Below are 23,685 nucleotides of genomic sequence, written 5' to 3'. Positions count from 1 at the left end.
TCAATTCTTTTTGTTTCATCTGTGAACTTACTGATCAACTCTTCTGCATTCAAGTCTAAATCATTTACATAAACCACAAACAGCAAGGCCCAACACTAATTCCTATGGGACCCCAAAGGACAGACCTTCATTCAGAAAAATGCCCCTCCACCATCACCTTTTCATTCCTGCCACTCAGATAATAGTGGATCCAATATGTCAAATTTTGTTGGATCCCACGGGTTCTTAACTTTGTTGTCAATTTCTCATACAAGACCATATAGAAAGCATTGCTGAAGTCCATGTAGATGACATCAAAGCATTGCCTTCATCTAAACACCTGGCTATGTCTTTGAAAAATTCAAGTTGGCCAGGCCTGATAAACAAAGAACTATTTTTAAGATTGTTAAACCAGCCAGAAGTTTCCCTCTGTATTTGCTAGTTTCTTTAATTGTATCTCAGACCTTCCCATCAGATTGTCCTTCTAATTAGTAAGCACTGACCCAAAGTGTTCATTTGGGACCCTACCTACATCCACTGACTCCACACACAAATTACCACTGTGGTCCTACTGTTTCCCTCGTTATCCTTTTAACCTTAATGTAGCTGTAAAATAATTTAGGATTTTTCTTCATTTTACCTACCAGCTTCTTTTCATATCCCCTTTTAGGTCTCCTAATCTTCCTTTTAAATTCCTTCTTGCACATTGTTACACCCTCTAAAGATTCTTCTGTTTTGAGCCCTGAATATCTACTATAAGCTTCCCTTTTTCTCTTAATACAATGCTGTATGTCTCTTGTTGACCAGGTTTCACAAGATTTGGTGCCTCCACCCCTTTTCATTATTGGACTTTGCTGGTCCTCTACTCTTCATAATTCCTTCTTGAATGCATCCCACTGTTCTGTAACAAAGTATCTGCGCCCAGTCCAGTATGGAAAAATATGTCTGATCTTATTAAAGTCAGCCTTCCCCCAGCTGAGAAGTTTGATTTCAGGCCCATGCTTTTCCACAATAATCTTGAATCTAATAGAGTTATGATTGCTGTCTGCATAATACTCCCCCAGCGACACAAACTGCCACTTGCCTAGCTTTGCTACCTAAAAGTGAATCCAGGACCATTCCCCTCTCTTGTACAGCCTTCTACATATTGGCTTAAAAAGCTGTCCTGGGTGTAGTTTAAGAATTCCGCTCACCACAAACATTTCACATCATGGCTAACCCAATTAATGTTGGGGAAATTGAAATCCCCTACCATTACTACCTTATTACTTTTACACTTCTTATGAATTTGCCTAAATAATCTGTTCTTTTTCTCTCAAATTGTAAGTAGTTTTATTGTCACTCACAGCAGCATAATTGCTCCTTTATTGCTTTTTTAAGTTCTAACCATATGGCTTAATTTGAAGAGCCTTCTAAGATATCCACCCTCCTTACTAATGTAATAGATTGCCTATCAAAATTACAATACAACTACGTCTTTTACCTCCTTCCCTATCTATCCTGAAGACCCCATGATGTGGAATATTGAGCTGCCAATTCTGCCCCTCCCTCAATCATGTCTCAGTGACAGCAAAGACAACACAATCAGAGACAGTAGGAACTGCCGATGCAGGAGAATCTGAGATAACAAGGTGTGGAGCTGGATGAACACAGCAGGCGAAGCAGCATCAGAATAGCAGGAAAGCTAGCATTTCATGTCTGGACCCTTCTTCAGAAATGCTACTTTAATTATATTTTAATTAGTGCCCTCAACTCATTTGTCTTGTTTGTCAGGTTTCTAGCATTAAAATAAAGGAGTGGAGGTGTTGGTTTAGTAGTATAATCAGCAGAGTATTAATCCAGAAATTCAGCTAACATTTTGGGGATCTGAATTTGAATCCTGCCATGGCAGGTGGAATTTGAATTCACTAAAAAATACCTGGAATTAGGCATCTTCTGATGAACTGATACCATTGCTGATTATTTGGAAAAAAAAACCATCTGGCTCTCTAATGTACTTCAGGGAAGGAAATCTGCCATCATCACCTGGTCTGACCTACATGTAACTCCAGACCCACAGAATGTGGCTGACTCTCAAATGACCTCTGAAATGGCTGAGCAAGCAACTCAGTTGTTTTAATCACTATGAAGTCTCAAGAAAGAGACGAATCCAGACACACCACCTGGTATTGACCTAGGCAGTAGAAAGAACAATGACAGAAATAGCCCTGCTGACCCTGCAAAGTGGTCCATACTAGCAGCTGGGGGCCAGTGCCAAAATTAGAAGAGCTGTCTCACAGACTAGTCAGGCAACAACCTGATATTGACATACTCACAGAATCATACAGACAATGTCCTGGACATCACCAGACAGGACTACTTGTGTGTCAACTAGCATAAGCAGCAAGTGACAGACAGAGCTAAGCAATCCAACGACCAATGTATCAGATCTAGGGTCTCCAGTCCTGTCACATTCAGTTGTGAATGATGCAGGATGATGAAACAACTCACTGGAAAAGGAAGCTCCCCACAAATATTCCATCCTCAATGATGGAAAAGCCCAACACATCAGTACAAGGCTGAAAGCAATCTTCACCTCGAAGTGCCAAGTGGATGATCCATCTTGACTTCCTCCAGTGGTCCCCAGCAATTCAATTCACTTTATATGATATCAAGAAATGGTTGAGGCATTGAATACTGAAAAGATTATGGGCCCTGACAACATTCTGGTGACAGTACTGAAGACTGTATTTCAGAACACCCTGCTCTCCCAGCCAAACTGCACCAGTACAGTTGTCATACTGGAATCTACCCAACAATGTGGAAACTTGTGGAAGGTGCGACCTGTATATAAAAGGCAGAAGAAACCCAACTGACCAATTAGTGCTCCATCAGTCTACTTGATAATCAGTAAAGAATGGAAGGTGGCTTTGAAAGTGCTATCAAGCACCACTTGCTCAGTAATAACCTGTTCAGCGATGCCCAGATTCGATTCCACCAGGGCCACTCAGCTCCTAACCTCATTACAGGCTTGGTTCAGACATGTACACAAGTGCTGAATTCCAGAGCTGGGGTGACAGTGACATCCCTTGACATCAAGGCTGCATTCAATCGAGTGTGGCATCAAGGAGCACCAGCAAAACTGGAATCAGTGAGAATCAGGGGGCCAACTTTCTGCTGACTTGGAATCATACTCGGCACATAGGAAGATAATCATAGTTGTTGGAGGTAAGTCATCTCTGCTGCAGTTCGTCAGTGTGGTATCTCAGGTCCAACCATCTTCAGCTGCTTTGTCAATAGCATTCCCTCAATCGCACGGTCAGAAGTGATAAGAAACTCAACTGGGCTCACCTTATAAACATAGTGGCTACAAGAGCAGGTCAGGGGCTAGACGTATTGAGGGAAGTAACTCACCTCGTGACTCTCCAAAACCTGTCCACAATTTTCAAGATACAGTTCAGATGTGTTATGGAATACCCCCCCAACTCCTCTGGATCGAAGCAGCTCCAAACTCATTTGATATGAGAGCTTGACATCATCCAAGAAAAAGCAGCCCACATGATTAACACCATATCCACAAGCATACAATCCATGAATCTTTGAATCACAAAAGGTTGGTTTGCAGGTGCAGCAGGTAATTAAGAAGGCTAATGGAATATTGTCCTTCATTGCTAGAGGGATGGAATTTAAAAATAGAGAGGTCATGGTGCAGCTGTATAGGGTGCTGTTGAGGCCACACCTGGAGTACTGTGGACAGTTTTGGACTCCTTGACAAAGGAGGCACTGGCACTGGAGGGGGTGCAGAGGTGGTTCACTAGGTTGATTCCAGAGTTGCGAAGAGAGATTGAGTAGACTAGGTCTATACTCATTGGAATTTAGAAGAATGGGGGGGGGTCTTAAAGAAACATATAAAATTATGAAAGGAGGTGAAACTAGAACTAGGGGAGATTACCTCAAAATAAGGGGGGCCGTATTTAAGACTGAGTTGAAGAGGACTTCTTCACTCAAAGGATTGTGAATGTGTGCAATTCCCTGCCCAGTGAAGCAATCAATGCTACCTTGTTGCATGTTTTTAAGGCAAAAGTAGATAAATTTTTGAGCAGTAAAGGAATTAAGAGTTATGTTGAACAGGTGGTTAAGTGGAACTGAGTCCACGAGAAGGTCAGCTGTGGCCTTACTGAATGGCAGAGCAGGCTCTACAGGCCAGATGGCCGACTCCTGCTCCAATTTCTTATGTTCTTATATACTCCCTCCACCATTGACACTCAATTACAACAGTGTGTACTATCTTCAAGATATACTCCAGAAATGCACCAAAAATCCTTAGGTAGGGCCTTTCAAACCTATGACTACTTCCATCTAGAAGGACAATGGTAGTGGATATATGAGAACACCACCTGCAGATTACCTGCTAAGCCAATCACTGTCTTGCCTTGGCAATATATCGCCATTCCTTCACTGTTTGCAGAGTAAAAATCTTTGAATTCCCTACTTAAGTGTACTGGACATCAACTGTCTGCACATGGACTGCAGCATTTCAAGAAGGCAGGTCATCATCACCTGCTCAAGAGAAGTAGAGGTGGGGAATAATTGCTGGCCAGCCAACAATGCCCATGACCCATGAGTGAATAAAAATAACATCTAACCTTGTCAAATTCTCCTTGTGCCTTAACTGGCCTAAAATGTGCACTCCTTCCCAACTCATTTGCTGCCACTTCCAATTTTGGCCATTTATCCTTCATGGCTGAACATGCTGTCTGGATGCCAAAACTCTGCCAAGTCAGGAAACACCCTCCTCAACAGCATTAGCAAACCTCCCCACAAGGATACTGGTCCCATGCTGGTTCAGGTACAACCAACCACCTTGGACAGGTCCAGCTACATCCAAAAACAGTCCCAATATCCTAGAAATCTGAAGCCATCTGTAGTGATTATAATGAGGTCAACCAGATTCACCTCATGGAATAGGAGTTCCCTGATTGGGGCTGTTAATCTGGTCCAATCAGGGAGGTCTGGCTGGCACATGAGTGTCAGAGGTTCTGTTCACTCAGAGAACTTGTTCTGAGGATGCTGGACCAGGGCCAAGTACTATGCACATATAAATGAAGGGTAATTTGGTGATGGAATAGTGGCCTCTGTGGAGGTTTTCAGTGCCAACCCAGAGGAAAAAAAATTCATTCACAACTGGTGTCTTTGATTTGGGGTAAGTATTTCTGGCATCATGCCATAAATTGGGAAGCTTGACTTATTTGGGCCTTCATTCAAAGACTGTGACTAGTATGTGGAAAAATGCTTTGTTTTCTGGGCAAATAATATTGGGGAAGATGAAAAGCAATCAGTAATTCCCCTGACAGCTTGTGGGCTTGCAGAGTTTTTGGTTATTGGGAGCCTAATGTTTACCAAGGCACCGGATACTAAAAGATTTCAAGAGTTGACAGATTTAGTTAAGGAATATCATGGCCCTAAGCCTCCTCTAACTCTGAGATGCTATTGGTTTTACTTGGCAGTCCGAGAACCAGGAGAATCCATGTAGGGATTTTTGATGAGGTTAAGGCAACTGATAGAGACATGTGACTTTGGTTTAACCAATGGATGTGGACACGCTCATCAGATTGACTGATCTTGGGAAACACCAATTGAGTGAAGGCAATTGCATAGCCTCACTCAGGACATACCTTGCACAGATGGACTCTAGGTCAGCTCCCAAAGAAAACACCCCAAAACAAAGCCAAGCCTTGGCCAAAGGGTTAACATTTTCTGCAGGATCTGGGCTGGCAAGCCATTGTAGTTGCTGCCAGTATGCGGACTCAATTCAGCAAGAGAGTTCCACAAAACCTAAACTGAGTGAGAGAGCTCGTCGGCCTATATCCAGCAGAGTGCACACCCTGGAAAGCCCACATACATCTGCTTTGGACCAGTTAAATTGCTTAACAACATCCAAATCAGAACCTATCAAAATAAATATCTGGTTACCCGATTCTAACAGAGATTGATACCAGCGCAGCTGTGTCAGATTGCATAACAAGTCGTTAACAAAATTCCATCTAGGCTCCAACCCTTAAGTTTGTGTAAGACTTGGCTAGACTGAGAACTCATACCAGGGAACCTTTACAGATTTGGTTCTGGTCCTGTATGAGATGCAGCTGGCTCAGTTAACACTGATTGTTGTAAATGGCTCAGGCCCGAACACTATACAGTGAAACTGGTTGAGAAAGATTCAATTAGATTGGCTCAGCATTTTTCAATCAGAAAATGGTTGCCTGAGTGAAGTCATAAATGAATGTCTATAGGTTTTTCAAGAAGGTCTCCGGAGTATCAAAGGAGGTCAAGGCCACCTTGCACGTTGACCTGGATGCAATTCCATGATTCTGCAGGATCCGCCAGTGCCATTTGCCTTGTGAGCAAAAGTAGGGCAGAAATCAGGAGGTTAGAAAGCAAAGGAATCATCAAACCAGTCTAGTTTGCGGAATGGGCAGTCCCATTCGTACCAAGTGTGATGCATGACAGCTTTTGTGGAGATTTTAAACAAACAGTAAATGCAGCTGGATAAATTCCCAATCCCTTGCATGCAGGACTTATATGCAAAGCTGATGGGGTGATGTCAAACATTGGAACTCATGGAAATGAGCCATCCATACTCATAACTGCAGTTAGATGAGGATTCCCAGAGGTTATTTTTGGTGGCCAGGGTTGGATGTAGACAAAGCCGCATATTGGTGGGGCAGTGCCCAAGTGCCAACAAGAACAAAAATTAATTTCAGCAGCACCACCCACCTCCCCCCACAACCCCCACATCCATAGGAATGTTCGGATAAACCCTGGATTCATTTACTTGTTGACCGTGTCAGCACTTTCATGGACCCAATGCCCTTAGCCAATGTGGACGCCCATCTGAAGTGGTTGGACATGCAAAGAATTAATTCATCCAACACGGGAATGACAATAGAAAAGCCGCGAGCATCTTTTGCAATACACGGGCTCAACAAAGTGTTGATCACAGACAATGGGCCATGATTTAACAGCAGGAAATTAGAGTATTTGCCAAAATCAATTGGCATTTGGCACATAAGGACAGCTTCATACCATCCAATGGCCTGGCAGAAAGAGCAGTCCAAACTTTGACGGCGGGCTTAAAGAAACTGCCTACAGCTTCACTCGATACCAAATTGTTTTGGCTCCTATTTGATTATTGGACCTTCCTCATGTAACTATAGGGACAGGTCCAGTAGAGTTGCCAATTGTGTGTGTGTGTGTGTGTGTGTGTGTGTGTGTGTGTGTGTGTGTGTGTGTGTGTGTGTGAAACAGCATCAGGAACATCAATACCAGACACGAGACTCCTCTAAACAAGAGTGGCAGCTTACTTCAGGGGACCAAGTTTGCTGGAAATTAGGGAAGTGGCCCTGCATGGGTAACAGGGCATGACCGACACAAACTCAGGTCTTATGACGTACCAAATTCTCGCCACAAATGAGAAAGCAAACCGCAGCAAAAGCTGAAAACTTGTAAATGGTGCAAGAACAAAACATACCTGGCCCCTCAGAATAATCGGAAAGGCTGTTGAAACCCATGGGTTTTTCTCCTCCATCTAATATTAAAGAAACCACGGAGTATGAGATAGACATGGAAGATGTTGCAATCTTGATGCCTTTACTGACAGAGTAAGAGGATGAATTTCTTCCAAGGTGCTCTGGGAACAAGAGCGGGCTATGGTCGCGTATACGCTGCTCAAATCTGAGGCTGAGAGAGGAACTGGGCCCAGTGTGAAAACACCCCAGGAGAATTGTAGAACAGGAAGACCAAAAGGTACAGGTATATAATTCTTTGAAGTTTGCATCACAGAAAGAAACAGTAGTTAAAGTGTTTGTCACGCTTCCCTTCCTTGCTCAGGGCTTTGAGTCTAAGAATTAGGAAATCATGTTGAAGTCTTACAGAACATTAGTGAGGCATCTTTTGGAATACTGTGTTGAGTTCTGGTCACCCAGTTATTAACCTGGTGAGAGTTCAGAAGAGATCTATCAGGATAATAGATGGTACCCCCCCCCCCCCACCTATCCACTCCTCCCACCTCAGTGACCAACCCCAAACCCCAAGTCCTACCTACCAGCCTCATCCCTGCCTCCTTGACCTGTCCGTCTTCCCTTGACTGACCAACCCCCATCCCAACTCCCCAACTACACTCACCTTTACTGGCTCCATCCCCTCCTCCTCGACCCAGCCGTCTTCTCTCCACCTATCTGCTCCTTTATTCAGCTCTCATCCACCTCCCCCACACTTTATTTATTTCAGAGTCCCCTTCCCCTCCCCCATTTCTGAAGAAGGGTCCAGACCTGAAACATTGACTTTCCTGCTGTTCTGATACTGCCTGGCCTGCTGTGTTCATCCATCTCTACACCGTGTTATAGCAGGATGATGCTGGGTATGGAAGGTTTGAGTTATAAAGAAAGGCTGAAAAGGCTCGAACCTGTTTTGCTGGAATGTAGGAGGTTGAGAGGCAACATTATAGAAGTTTATAAAACAATGACGAGCTAATGGAAGCTACCTTTTCCCTTGGATGAAGGATTTCAAGACCAGAGGGAACACTTTTACGGTGAAAGGAGAACGATTTAGAAAAGCATGAGGAGCAAATAATATTCATGGAGGGTGGTTCGTGTGTGGAATGATCTTCCTGAGGAAGTGGTAGATGTGAGTACAATTACAATGTTTAAAAGGTATTTGGATAAGTACATGTATAGGAGAGGTTTGGAGGTACATAGGCCAGAAACGGGCCGGTGGGATTAGTTTAGCTTGGAATTATGTTTGGTATGGACTGGTTATACCAGAGGGTTTTCTCATACTGTATGACTCTGTGACTCCATGAAAAGAACTTGCCTACATTTCTGGACCTAGAAGGGGAGGGATTAGATTCAATTAGACTGGATTAGCAAGGTAAACCAGTTGGACTTTATAGGCTAATAAAATGTGGGGCTGGATGAACACAGTAGGCCCAGCAGCATCTCAGGAGCACAAAGGCTTTGTGCTCCTGAGATGCTGCTGGGCCTGCTGTGTTCATCCAGCCTCACATTTTATTATCTTGGATTCTCCAGCATCTGCAGTTCCCATTATCACTGGACTTTATAGGCTATGTGTTCCCTGATTGAAGCTGATACCAGGCAGTATTATCCAATTAGGCAGCCCTGGCTGAAAGACATAAACAGGAGTACCAGAGGTTCTGTTCACTCTGAAAACTGGCTCTGAGGAAGCCAGGCCAATGTCACATACTATACAAGTGTAAATAAAGAGTGACTTGGCGACTGGATACCAGCCTTTGTGGAGTTACTTCACCATCCCTCCTGTGCACAGTAATCTGGATGAATCTCTAATTCTTTTTTTTACTCATACATTGCACTGAAAATAATTCAGAGATTACTATCATTGGTTGTGTTCTGAAATCTACCTCCTTAAATGGTCTGTAGATTTTAAAAATAAATCTCTACAGTGTGGAAAAAGGCCATTTGTCCCAATGAGCCCACACTGTCCCTTGGAACAGCATCCCAGCCAGACCCATCCCCCTAACATATCCCTGTAACCTCGTATTTCCCACGACCTCACCCACAGGTTCCTGAACACTATGGGTAATTTAGCATGGCCAATCCGTCTAACTTGCATATCTTTGGACTGTGGGAGGAAACTGGAGCAGCTGGCAGAAACTTACGTAGACATAGGAAGAATATGGAAACTCCACGCAGACAGTCACCCAAGGGTGGACTCAAACCCAGGTCCCTGGCCCTGTGAGGCAGCAGTGCTAACCACTGAGCCACCATGGCACCCTTATTCTGCTTTCAGGATCTCATCATTTTCCTATGGATGCCATTGGTACCAATATGTACCACAATCTCTGTATGTTTTCCCATGCCCCTTCAGATTGCCTTGCAACTGTTCAGTGACATCCCTGACCTGGGCACCAGGGAGGCAATTTACCAGGGAGTCTCTTTTACAGCCACTGAAATGTCTTAGAATTGAACTCCTACCACAATAACTCTACCATTCATCTCATTGAATGTGCTATCCACCACTTGCTCAGCATTACAGGCAGACCACATTGAGATGAACTTGCCTGCAATTTCAGGTCCCAAATGCAGTTTGCCAGTAGCTGCAATTGGACACACATCCTGTACACATGTTTGCCAGGAACAGACTTAAGCTTGATTTGTGCAGAAAGAACATATTATGAGTGTGAACTCTGCTGCCTTGACTTCTTTTAAGCCTCTGAGTAACACATTTTTAAAATAACATAATTACACTCCTGTAAGAAGACTGTTAACTTATTTCCCCAATGCAAACTGCATTTTTCTTAGCCTCCTTTGCTTACTCATATTCTATCATGTTATTGGCCCCACCTTTGAGTTAGTCCTGCTATTATTCCTTCTTTAAAAAGATATATACTTTTTTAAGATCACAAACTAGTCAACACATCACTTCCCTGGGATGTTACTGGTTTGATATTTTTTCTTTCCTAATCAACTGTCCCCTGACACTGCAGCTGATAAACTAGGATTCCTTTCTCACTGCTAAAGTATATAGCCTTACAAACTCTGAAAACGGATCGTACAAACTATGAACAAAAGCAACAAAAAGCACCTCTTCCCCTGTGCACTGAATTCCCACAGTGCACTGAGTTTTCAGTATCACACACTCACTCAGGTTGTACCTCACTCTGGATGTACCTTCTCCAACTGCTTGCAGAAAGCATGCTGTGGTCTGCATCATCTTATACATTGTGCCTGAATTATCTTTCCTCTATACAGTACATGTGCTGCTGTTTCCCCTCTTCCATTTTAAAAGTGTAGAGTAACATGGCTTTGGACAGTGCTGCTGAGAAGCTTAGAAAATGCAAGTAGTGCGTGAGGGGGCTGGTGGAATCAACTTCAGACCTTAACAGGAAGTATATTATGGAAATTACTCAAAAACTGATTCCAAGATGCAAAAATCACCCAACAATGTTTCCACATTTTTCAGCCTCAAACATCTGATTTGATGTGATTTATTGTTGTCATATGTACCTGAGTACAGTGAAAAGTTTGTGAGCAGTACAGGCAGATGTTAATATAAAGGACCTACAGCTTGTACGGTATTCAGACACAGCAAGGTGTCCAGGATTATGGCTGCACAGGAGGTGCACAAAAGCAAGATCAGCATTAGATTTGAAGTTAGAGAGGTCCTTTCAGCAGTCTAATAACAGCAGGGAAGAAGCTGTTCTTTAGTCTATTGGTACGCATGTTCAAGCTTCTGCATTTTCTACCTGATGGAAGAGATTGGAAGAAAGTATTATCAGGGTGGGAGGTGTCCTTGATGATGTTGGCAGCCATTCCATGGCAATGAGAATTGTAGATGGAGTCCATGGATGGGAGGTTGGCTTTCATGATGGTCTGGGCTGTGCACACAATTTTCTGTAGTTTCTTCCGGTCCGGTATAAAGCAGTTGCTAGGCCAAGCTGTTATGCACCCAGGTAGAATGTTTTCCATGGTGCATCTATAAATGTTATCGTCACTCCTAGGAATTTGATACTCTTGACCCTCTCCACACCAGCTCCATTGTTATGGACAGGGGAGTGTCCTCCTCCCTTCTTTCCCCTCACTTCCAACTTGATCAACTGATTGTACCCAGGGCTACAACTTATTGACCTCAAACCCAGAATGTACTATCAGGGTAAACACAGCATAGCCCCAGTTGTATTACCTTTGGCTCTCACTTTAACATTTGCCAATGAGACTCAGTGGACAGATGGTGAGACATTTAAAAAACCCAAAGAATTGAATAATGACATTGTAATTTATGTGATGATATTAGTAGTCACGCACTAGAATCTGAGAGAAGGAACTTTCTATACCAGTGAGAGATGTATGCATTATTGTGTCAATAAAGATATTTTACAGGAACCTACCGGAGTACGATTTAATTACTCATATAGAGGCTGGCCACAAATTACCTGAAGACGCATCCATATAGGATTCAAAAGTAGAGTGAAACCACAAGAACACTTGTGATTAGGGTTTGTAAGATGCACAAGTAATGGAATCTGTCAGCCCTGTTTCCTCACTAATATACTTCCAGCACTTCTTTACAACAAATTCACTCGCTTTTCTCATTAACCTACTTCTGTTCCATTCAATTTGGGACAGGGTATTTGTACACGATTAGCTACCTCAAAATGAAAGCATAATGATTAACTATTAATATACAACACTCATAGTACAAAACAATAGTTTTCTATTACAACAGTCACTTTGAGGGAAAAATTACTCAAGTTCAATCCTAGCACCTGTAGAATAATTATTCTGCAAGGAAGAAACATCTTTCAGCTTGCCGCAACTACAGCAGTGTAGATTTACATCCAGCAGAGAATATGTTTCTACTAACTGATGACGAAGGTTAACTGACAATAAGAGAATAGAACTAAGAATTAAGCCTCTTGTTTCATGGAGCTGCTTTGTGATAATATCTCACAAATCAAAAGGCACAAACTTTCATTTTAAAGCTGAGGCTGGATAATAGTTCCAATCCTCAGCTAAAAATGAGGCACTGGTATTAACTGATATTCACACCATTGCTGCTCCTACAAAGCATTTTAACGCTCTCAGCTGGTTACTCAGGGGCATGAAAGGAAAACTGGCTGCCAGCTTTCCTTCCCATGCATCTCAAGCTTATTTCCTACCACATTGATCAAGAAACAAGACTAATTGTCATCATAAGTTTGATCACCCAATCCATCTGACTCCACAATAAACTGTAGGTTGAAGAGTAGCAAACTTGACAAGTAGTCAATGGAGGCATAAGTTAAAATTAATGTAATTTTTTAAAAAAATCATTTTAATTTCCACTAAATTGAATTTTTTTCCGCTTTTATTCCATCGGCTAAAGGTAATTTGCATTATATCTATTCTTCAGTTAAAATATGGGATGATGTGAAATATAGTGAACTATTTGCAATTACCATTATTACAAGTAATTGGTAATCCAATAAATAGCACAATTCAATAAGTGCCTGATGAATTCCTCCCACGAACATTGATAATAAAGACACTTGCTGCACCCAGACACAGGTAGATTTATGTGACATTTGGTTACATAACTTATGTAGGCTATTTATTCTTTGACATAACCACTCTCCCCTATGCATTAGGATCTCAGGCATGAGATCATAACCTTCAACTTTTCCACCTGGAGACTGTGATCTCCTGCACAGAGGGACTGGTTCCTTGTTATTGCCTAAGTGACAAGAGGAGCTGCAGATGGTACGAATGGCAGCAGGTGGCGTGCTCTTACCTTCAAACTTTCAACAGAAATGCTGCCTTCAGTCCAATTTCTTTTTATACCTTCTTTTACTTTACATTAACTTACGAAACATAATTTGAAAAACACTTTTATCTTATGTCCTCTTCACAGCTACCCAGAAATGGTGCAATAGTGAATCTTTTTTTGACCAAACTGAACTGGAAGTTGGCCAACTCTGAGCTCATCGTCAGACTGCAGTGCCTGATGACTGGTGGAAATATTTTATAGGAAGCAGGGCAGGGAAAAATTACGCAGCAATTATTCTAAAAAGAGAGGTATATAAGGGTAACACAGAAATTGAAACAAAATTTCATAGTTAACTTTAAGTCAATCAGAAATTCTGAATAAGTTTAAATTTATTTCAAACAACTGGTATTGGTGGCCTTTTACATCAAATATACCATAGTTTTACCATCATTGTAAGAGTGCTGTCACATATAGATCAAAATGTCGAACGATGTTTTCATATTGACAAAACTACACAGGCATTGTAATAATGTGGGCATAACAACCTTCTTCTTAAGGTTCAGGACAATTAAAATTTTTCACAAGTCAATATTGTTAGAGGGAATGGATTTGTGACCTAGCAGGCGGATCTTGAAATCTTCCAAGAATTCCTCTTCAGATTAGCCATGAATTCCTCAAAACTTCAAGTCATAAAATGTTTCTTTGATATACATCAATCTCTAAAGACAGTACGGCTCATTTTACAAGGTCTGAAAGGTTTTTTAATGTTCTAGCAAAAAAAACAAGACTCTAAATCGAACTGAAGTTTGGCTGTGAGAGAATAAAATGAATCTGTATTCTCGTCTGAAAATCATGTCTCGATTGTAAGTCTAAGCAAGCTATGAAGAAATAACATACATGAAAAGAGAAAGCATGGAAAAGGAAAAATACTCATGGAAAACAGGATAAAAGAAAGGAAAAGTACATTAATGTCCCCTGCGGCTCATGTGACAGATGCAGAATGTTGTCTTTAACCATGTTTATGTTTTTGGCGCAAAGCAGTGCCTCAAACATATGCTTCGCGACTGAAAATCTCACACCTAAAATCTGCCCAGTGTTGACAGCTCTGTTAACTGATTGTGCCACAATTACAGTTTAATTTCAAATCACAATTCAGTGTATGAGCTACAAAAATATCTCAAATGCATGGTTGCAGCAGAAAAGCAATGTTGGCTGTCACTAAGGAAAATATCTATAGCCCTGAAATTTTTCATGTCAGAATCACATTTGTTTAGATTGTATCGATCAGTGCGTTCTGGTAATGATAATCTTTGAACTGAATCAAAGGGTCAATGGGACAGGAGGATTAAGCTGGATCAACCACCACTACTGAACATTTACTGTCTGTTTGTCCCATGTGGTCACTATGCAGTTGAGATGGATGGTCCAGAGTTTTAATTGTCCTGAATCTTAAGAAGAAGGTTGTTATGCCCACATTGTTACAATGCCTGTGTAGTTTTGTCAATATGAAAACATCGTTCTACATTTTGCACCTGATATGACAGAAATACAGATGCACATGTTAGAAACATCTGACATTTGATCGCAAAAGTGTCATCTCCACCTAAAAGGGTAAATATGCATACACATCACACAACATTCCACATAGACCTCATAGCCTAGACTTTCTCATCCTTTAGAATCTACCATGGAAGGTTAGCTAAGGGTGTAGAAAGAGACAGGAGTCAGCTGGGGAGCTGTTCCATTACTCTGCCACCTCCACAACTGCCTTCACATGTAACAGTGGATACGAAACACAAGTGCCAGTAATTGTTGTATGGTAAGATTCAAATTGTCCTTCAAACCTTTTATTAACTATATGCACTACATTCAAGAAGTAGGAAGGAGAGAGCATTCCCAGATCCTTGCTAGATCTGTGCTAATTCCAAGAGAGTCTGGGTGTGAATAGGCATTACTAATAATATATCTCATCTATTAGCATAATGGGGACTTAACAATTATCATTTTCCCTAGTCTTTAACTTTGCCATTTTAAACTGCTATTATTTACCATCAACATTTCCATTATATTTAACTACGAGCATTTCTCTTCCCAAATTACTCAACACACCCGCACACACTCCCCATGACCTCCACCTGCACTAAGTTTTTTTTCACTGTTTTCAGCTCATCTTCTGAAACAATGGAATATTGGTGATTCTGATTTTGCTGGTAGAATGGCAGAATTCCGAGCAGAGTTTTAGCTTTTTTTCTGAATATAGGGTGGCAGGGTGACTCAGTGGTTAGCACTGCTGCCTCACAGCACAAGGCATCCAGGTTCAATTCCACCCTCGCACGACTGTCCACGTGGAGTTTGCATCTTCTGCCTGTGTTTGTTTGGTTTCCTCCAGGTGTTCTGGTTTCCTCACACAATCCAAAGGTATGCAGGCAAGGTGGATTGGCCATGCTAAATTGCCCATAGTGTCAGGGATGTTTAGGTGAGGTGGGTTAGATGTGGGAAATAACAGGGGGATGGGTCTGGGTGGGATGCTCTTCAGAGAGGTGGTGGTACAGCCTGTTGGTGCCTTGATTGTAACTGTCACAATGATCTGAATATAGGGATATTAAAGAGGGGTCAAGGAAGACTGAACTCAAAAGGGAAACTATCAATGACTGGAAGAAGAAGTGAAAAAGGGAAAGGGAGTGGTGGGAGTTCATACTCTTTTCTCTAGGTACAGAACAACTTAAACAGTTGTGATGAGAAATGGGGCATTAACTTTACTTAGTTTTGTAGGAATCTCAATGGAGGAATAACTGAATTCCACCTCTAGGAACAAAGGTGGCAATGGCCAGAAAGGGGAAGATTCTCTGTCAGGCCAGTCATGGCTCTCTTATACTGGGTTTGAACATTGCTGAAGGTAGTGGGGAGCTTGATGTTCAGGATGTTGGGTGTGCTCTAGAATGTTGAATTATCTCTCTGAATCCAGAATAGAGTTTTGTCTTCACCTAGACATGACAAAATTGTTGGGCGTATGTCCAGTGGAATGGAAGCAACAGGACTGGATACTTTTCCTCATCTCAGTCCTAAATGGTCAATCTTTTGCCCTGACACTGTGTCTTCTGGTTTTAGACTGTTCAAGCAACAAAAGCATCCTCCCTGCATCTAATATTTACAGCCCGCTTTGAATTTAATACGTATCAATCAAATCCCCTCTCATCTAGTGAATACGGGTTCAGTCAAACCAATCACACCTCATAAACTATCTTCTGTAAGTCATAATGAACCTCCACTACAGTTGTCCTCTCGAAAATATATCCTTTCTTAAGTGGGAAGAATAGAACTGGACACAATAACTCTTAAAAAAAATCCCAAGAGAACCGCGGATGTTGTAAATCAGGAACAAAAACAAAGTTGCTGGAAAAGCTGAACAGGTCTGGCAGCATCTGTGAAGAAAAAAGAGTTAACATTTCGGGACTGGTGACCCTTCCTCAGAATGTAGATGTGGTCTCACCAAAATCCTATATAAGCGCAGTAAGACACCCCTGCTCATGTCTGGCTGATTTCATTGAATGGTATACAAGGACATCCATGTCCTTTCTACATCCAGACATCCCAATATATTACAATTTAAATTATATTTTTGCTTTCTGTTTTTCAACACTTAAGTATATAACTTCCCATTTAACCACATTGCATTTGTCCTATGTTTATCCACTCACTTAACTTGTTTAATTTACCCTAAAGCCTCCTTGCATCATCCTCAGAACTCACAATTCCATGCAGCTTTGGATCATCAGCAAACTTGGAATGATATGCCTCATCTAAGTCACTATATATCACATGAACCGCTGGAGCTGAAGTACTTACGGTACATTAATCAGTGCTTGTAACTCAGAAAAAGACTCATTTATTCCCACTCTTTGTTTCCTGTATGTCAAACAATTCTGCCAATACATTTAGCCCCTTCCCATGTGTTTTAACTTTGTCTATTTATCGCTTTTGATGAAATTTATCAAAAGCCTTTTAAGAATTCAAGTACACTATATCCAGTGGTTAAGGCAGAGGTTCTGAGAATATATGGAGGCACAGTAGCATAATGATTAGCACTGTGTCTCACAGCACCAGGAGCCCAAATTTGATGCCAGGCTTAGGTAGCTGCCTGTGTGGAGTTTGCACGTTGCAACTGAGTCTGTGTGGGTTTCCTCCAGATGCTCCAATTGCCTCCCACTGTCGAAAAATATGCAGGTAGGTGGACTAGCCATGGTAAAAGTATGGCTACAGGCATAAAGTGGGGAAATGGGTCCAGGTGGGATGCTCTTCAGAGGGTCATGCATACTAATGAACTGAATGGTCTATTTCTGCACTGTAGTAATTTTATGATTATAGAAGCATCAACAGAAATCACTTTTAAAATATCTTAAGGTTTGGGCTTGCTTAAAATCCAAGGCGATCGAGGAATGGAAGACATCAGCGGCAAATCATTGAACACCAAAGACACAACACATTAATGTGCTATGAACTCAGCATAAAGGGACTTTATAACAGACTGAGTTACTGACAAGCTTAAGAACATAATATGTCAAATATCTATTGCTGCAGTTTGTTGATCTCCAGGCTGACTTATCAAATGAGAGTATTCAATGGCATCTCTTGAGGAATGTTCAAGGAAAGGTCAGCTTCTTCATTCAGTAAAGAAAACTTTTTTGATTGGAGAGTATGGACAGGTTGTCCACAAACACATACCAATTACCATGAAGTGTGATACTTACCTTCTCCTTGACTTGAATTAAAATCCTCCTATGTCTTATAGTTGAATATTTGAGGAATAAAGAAGGTGATGCTCGAGCCACAGTACAGAATGAACACGCAACCTCGGCATCTATTTTAAATGGGTCTTCTTGCATTGACAAAATATTCAAGTAACAGAGTCATTTCGAACTGCCACAAACTTTAGGTCAAAAATAGGTTGTTGCCTTTTGTATTAGCGATTTTGACCAGTCAGTCTTGGGTGATTCTTCTGGCCCACAAACGATTTCTGAAATGATCTTTTTGTTACAGGACCTGGATGTTAGGTCTTACTCCGTAATGATCCCAGTTCTCTCGAGAAGCTGACAATGGCATCATCTTGCAAGGTGTCCTTAATGCACCTTTCCATATTTTACCTCAAGTATTCCTTGAAGATTAACTGCCTGCATCAACTGTTCGCTCAATCAATCAGGTCAACCTGGAAGTTTAACCAAGTAAAGGGTTTTGAGACTGCCACCATGTTATGAGGTGCAGAGAGAGGTGAAACAATCTAGATATCAATGAACCTTTTATTCACGATTTGTATTTCATACAGGGGTTAGGTGGGAGAGAGCATTCCTACAACCTCGTTGGTCAGGTCTAACTTAAAAGTGTTAGATATAAAACAATGAAGAGTCCCAACCCAAAACATCAACTTTCCTGCTTCTCTAATGCTGCCTGGTCTGCTGTGTTCTTCCAGCTCCACACTGTGTTATCTCTGACTCCAGCATTGGCAGTTCTTATTATCTTTAATTTTCAAGTGTGTCTGGATTTTAGCAAGCATCACTTTTGACAGACAGATTCATTATCATAATGGAATTCAACCATTATCTTACAACCATAGCATTCAAAATGGATGACAAAAGAAATACATCGTCCATGTAATCCCCATTATCGCCTTCACAACATTGGATGCTCGGAAATCTTTTGTTTTGCAAAGTCTAGCATTGGTAGGCAAGCATAAAATTATGTTTCAAGGGTGCGCTTCTGATCATACAGCAATCAACTGTAAATCAGTTGTACTTGGACACTGTGCCAACTTGATAATTTAAGAAAAACAAGCAGCCTCCCTGTTACTAAAGCAACAGTCCTCACTCAAATGAAATGGGTACTCAAGAACAGCTGGAAATTCTGTAAGGATCCCAGGCAACAATAATTAAATCAGCTGACCGAAGAACATCTGTGTCAACATCAGAGCAGAGAAGGAGAGGGGATCTATTGGGGGGTGGGGTGCAGTGTTTGGGACATTGAATCTGCAAGTTTTTTCCAGAGTGATAACTGAAGATGCCAATTATTAATGATATTTTGATCTGCTGTTAATGAATTTACAAAGGAACAGGCTGAGGTGAATGGTGCTTTAGCTTTATAACCTTAACAGTCTAGAAATAAGGTAGGGTACGTAGTGATTGGAACCAGTCTAATCTTGTTGGCTACGACATTCTTGTTTGAAGTTGTTGATCCAGGCCAATCTGGAAGCCCTGGATGACCAGTGTAAACCAAAGATTTAGAATCTCCTCAGTTCAGAGACTGACTCTGAGCTGGCTGACTGCTGTGTACTGTGCACAAGTAAACAAAGGATGCCTTGGTGAAGGGATACCGTCCTCTGTGCAGTTGTTTCAAGCACATTTTCCTTGGCAGTGACATTCTGTTAACCTGTAATAAACAGATGAATATAACAAAATGTGAAGCTGGATGAACACCGCAGGCCAAGCAGCATCTCAGGAGCACAGCATCCGGATTCTCCAGCATCTGCAGTTCCCATTATCACTCATATAAACAGATGAATGTTGGCTCTTCCTTGCAGTTGTAAATTATACGGAGGTTTCAATATTCACTAATAGATACAAAGGCTTGTACAAATGATAATGAAAATAACAACAATCTAGGTTTGCTTACATATAACTCAAATATGCTTTTCCATGTCTTGATTTCTTACAGGTTTAAGTCACCACTTGTTTACAATTACTTGTTTCCCTCTTCAAGCTGCAATATATTTGGAAACTTGACAACAGGTTTTGCTAATGCAGATCTCAAGCAATTGACTATATGCCAATATAAAATTGTTGGGAGTCACTGAGCCTAGTTGCTCAAAAGATTCACAAAAAAAGTGTTCTCACTAACATCCAGTGGTGGCTAATCACACTTGTTTTATAGTAAACTTAGAACAGCTCCATAGAAACTGCACTTGGGGATCTCAGCAATGCTAAGAAGCATTTAGCACAATATAAAAGCATCTTGACTTTGATAATTACCTCCATTGCTTAAGAAAGTATGCCAGTTACTATTCACAGTGTATCACCCTGTTCCTCCTAGGATAGGTACAGCAACAATAGGTCAATTACATATTTATTTAAAGCTACGACAATTCTACAAATTTGCTGGTTTGAGTGAAACCATTTCCCAACCTTGGTAAATTCCGTATGAAACATCAAGCACAAAGGCCAATATCTGATCTCTGCAAGAGGTTTGACAGAGCAGCCATCCTAGATAGCCACAACTATGATGATTGATTTGTCACAAAATACCACAGGTAGAGACTATTTTGTTTTGCAGCTGAGGGTACTGTCTATTGGAAACATTGCAAAACCCACATAAGGAGAGTGCCATTGTTTCTACCGTGCCAGGACTAACTCATTGCAGTATGGGTTGTAACTCTGTAGTATGAAATGGACAATTAAAGAATCAAATTTGGTTTGACACTTCAGCTGTACATAGTCATAACAGTGTGCATACTAAGGCAACTGTATCAAGTCTAAGTAAGATTTGTTAAAAATAAACTAGCTTAACAAACTAAAGGAACTGTATGGTCAAGCAATCCAAACTTTTGCTATGGCTCCCATTTGGTTCAATTTTCCTGTTTCCTAAACTGTTTCGTTTATATTACAGCAGCTTCTGAAACTGACAGGTAAGAAAAATAATGTCCTTTACTCCAACAATTAGGCCACTGTTGCCAAATTATTAAAGGTAAAACTGGAAAAAGGAAATACTCAGTTCTGAATGGTGGTGCTACGCTAATGCAATTCACCCATTTTCTATAATGGCTGCAAGACTGCACAGTAATCAGTGTTGCCTCATTGCCAATATTACCAGATGAATGCCCATATTTGCATATCATTCCTCTGTCTGCTATTTTAGTGCAGGTGTCAACTCATTTATTTAAAATGTCACATGCATATATTAACGTTTGGCTTCTAATATTATCCAAGGTTAGTACTTATACACAGTGTTTCAGTCTTATATTGATGGCTAGGTAGGATGTAAGAGAAGGTGACCAAGGCCTAGAGACTGTAACCAGTAATTAAACAGCTAGCACTGAAATGTAAAGGTTTAATGGGTAGTGCTTTCTTCTACAAAGATGAAATCCATAAATCCAGAGACTCAGTTGGTCTAATGAATGTGGTAATCCATACTTGCATCAAGCTGACCAGCCTAGATATTTTGATTGTCTTATAATGAATCAATTAACACCACAGATCATAGAACAGTTACAGCACAGATGAAGGACAGTTTGTTCAAGTCTGCTCCTTCTTGTGCCACTTCCCTTTCATTTCTGCATAACCCTGCAAAATTCTTCTTTAGATACTTATTCAATTCCTTTTTGAAAGCCATAATTGTTTTGCCCTGTTACCCTGTTAATGTTCTGTACTAATGTGTTGCATGGCTCTTACTAGATAAATTCTACAGCAATAAAAATCATAAGATCTGGAAACAATTTATGGGTCGGGCAGCATCTATGGAAAAGGGAAATAGGATGAGTGATTTGGGTTGATGACCTTTGTGGCTTTGTCAGAACAGTTCTGCCAAAAGCATGTCAACCTAAAATGCCAACTCTATTTCTCTCTCCACGCACCCTGCCTGACCTGCTGAGCATTTCAATATTTTTTGTTTTCCTTACAGATTCTCAATAATATTCAACTTCTGTAACTTTAACACCAACTTTACACACACTTCTCCTAAACCTTGGCTCCACCAAACTAAATTTTCTTGAGTTAGCCAAGTGGGTTGTCTCTCCTTGAAGTATCAGTGCACTCCATGTTAACAGAATAGATCGCACAGATGCAGAATTTTCAATAGTTTAATTTGAAGACCCTTAAATATGGCATTGGATGTCCTTTCATGCTCAACAGGTGGCTGACTAAATGTACAAAATAAATCCTAAATAAAACCCAAAAGAACAGGGGATGCTGCAAATCAGGAACAAAAAAAGTAGCTGGAAAAGCTCAGCAGGTCTGGCAGCATCTGCGAAGGGAAAAACAGGGTTAACGTTCCGGGTCCAGTGATCCTTCCTGAAAGAAATCCTACATAGGGTTGCGGCAGTTTGTGGAGTAATCCATACTCCATATCACCAATAGGTATGATTTTAATTTTAATACATGAGTACAATTTTCCAGAACTTTCAAAACTCAATGTTGAAAACTTCAGCATGGATAGGTTGACGCCAGCATTAAAGTGAAGGACAAGCAACTTTCATATAAACAGGTGATGTTTCCTCTAGACTGTGTGGCCATGCAGCCACATAGCTGTTCGGAATGTCTGCGCATGCCAATTGAGATGAGGGTGCATTAACTTGCAGCTTCAGAAGTCACTGCTACGCTCTGACCTTGGAGATCTGTGCAACAGCAGGAAAAATTACAGGGAATATGGCAAAGGGGTAATGGCCTTTTTTTTTGTTTATGTCAAACAGCATTTCAACTAATAGAAAATAAAATCAGGCCCAAAGAATTTACAGGTTCAGACTTCCTTTGGTATTTAGTTAATAGTAACCTAAACCTGATGTGAAGAGTTCTTATGGTCACTTTTTTCAACTGTTCTAAAATATTAAATATTGATTACTTTATTAGAAATTGTGATTATGGCTTAAAGTGCACCTAGCCTGCTGTGTAGAAAATATGGAGATTCAGATTAGCTGCGTCTTTGTATACCCAGCCCAAATTCACGCTCTATTAGACAGGATGTAAAACTGGTTGTTGACTGAATCCTTTGTTTAGCAAATTAAGTTCAAATTAACCTGCAACTTTCTGCTACATTTAATCATTAGAAGATAGCTACTAAAGGAAACCTTTCCCGAAGTAACATTCTGACATTTCTTCACAACACACTTTTTAAAACATTACAAATCATAATATTTCTTCAAACAAAGCATTTTTTTCTTCAGTGACATCCTAGTCACCAAGTTGTAATTTAACTTACCTTTATTTTCTCATTCAAGTTAAAAGTGAAACGCATTAGTAAAACTTGCCTTCCAATATAAAAGCTTCAGCCGGAAATGTTGAAACAAACTTGCTGACCAACTTTGTGCTGTTATTTACTCGCTGTACAAAGAAAATGCTGTCTATTCAAAACACATTTCTAAACTCTTTTCACAGAAACTGAGTGAACAAATGATTTCATGCCCTGAGCTGTAGTCATCCGATGAGGCCCAGTGATAGCTCCAGGGCATGGAACCAAGTGACACGGGCAGTAATCTTTACAGGGAGCTTTGTGTACCCTCTTTCCAAAACTTTTTTAAACTTTTACAATGGCATTTTCATACATTCTAGTTAAAATGCACAGCCTCAGTCTACTACTATTGTCATATACATTATACATTATTTATTTCTGTCACTGCATATGTTGTAAATTTTAAAAAACTAAATTTCATCTTTTATCCCCAGTCATCTGGAGCTAGTAATTCTTGCTGAGATA

General features: G+C 40.8%; 1 protein-coding gene across 2 annotated transcripts in view; it reads right to left on the bottom strand.

Annotated features, from left to right (window-relative positions):
- The window catches only part of st18 (ST18 C2H2C-type zinc finger transcription factor), a 343,587-nt gene extending 320,301 nt beyond the window's left edge, over nucleotides 1–23,286 (bottom strand). For both annotated transcript variants that reach the window (XM_048529874.2, XM_059646059.1), the window contains exon 1: nucleotides 23,191–23,286. The gene's annotated coding sequence lies outside the window, so the exon portion shown is untranslated. The remainder of the gene's footprint in view (nucleotides 1–23,190) is intronic.
- Between the last annotated feature and the right edge of the window lie 399 nt (nucleotides 23,287–23,685).

Source organism: Stegostoma tigrinum, chromosome 5 (genome assembly GCF_030684315.1).
Source record: "Stegostoma tigrinum isolate sSteTig4 chromosome 5, sSteTig4.hap1, whole genome shotgun sequence".
NCBI lineage: Eukaryota > Metazoa > Chordata > Chondrichthyes > Orectolobiformes > Stegostomatidae > Stegostoma > Stegostoma tigrinum.
This window is presented reverse-complemented; position numbering and strand designations above follow the sequence as displayed.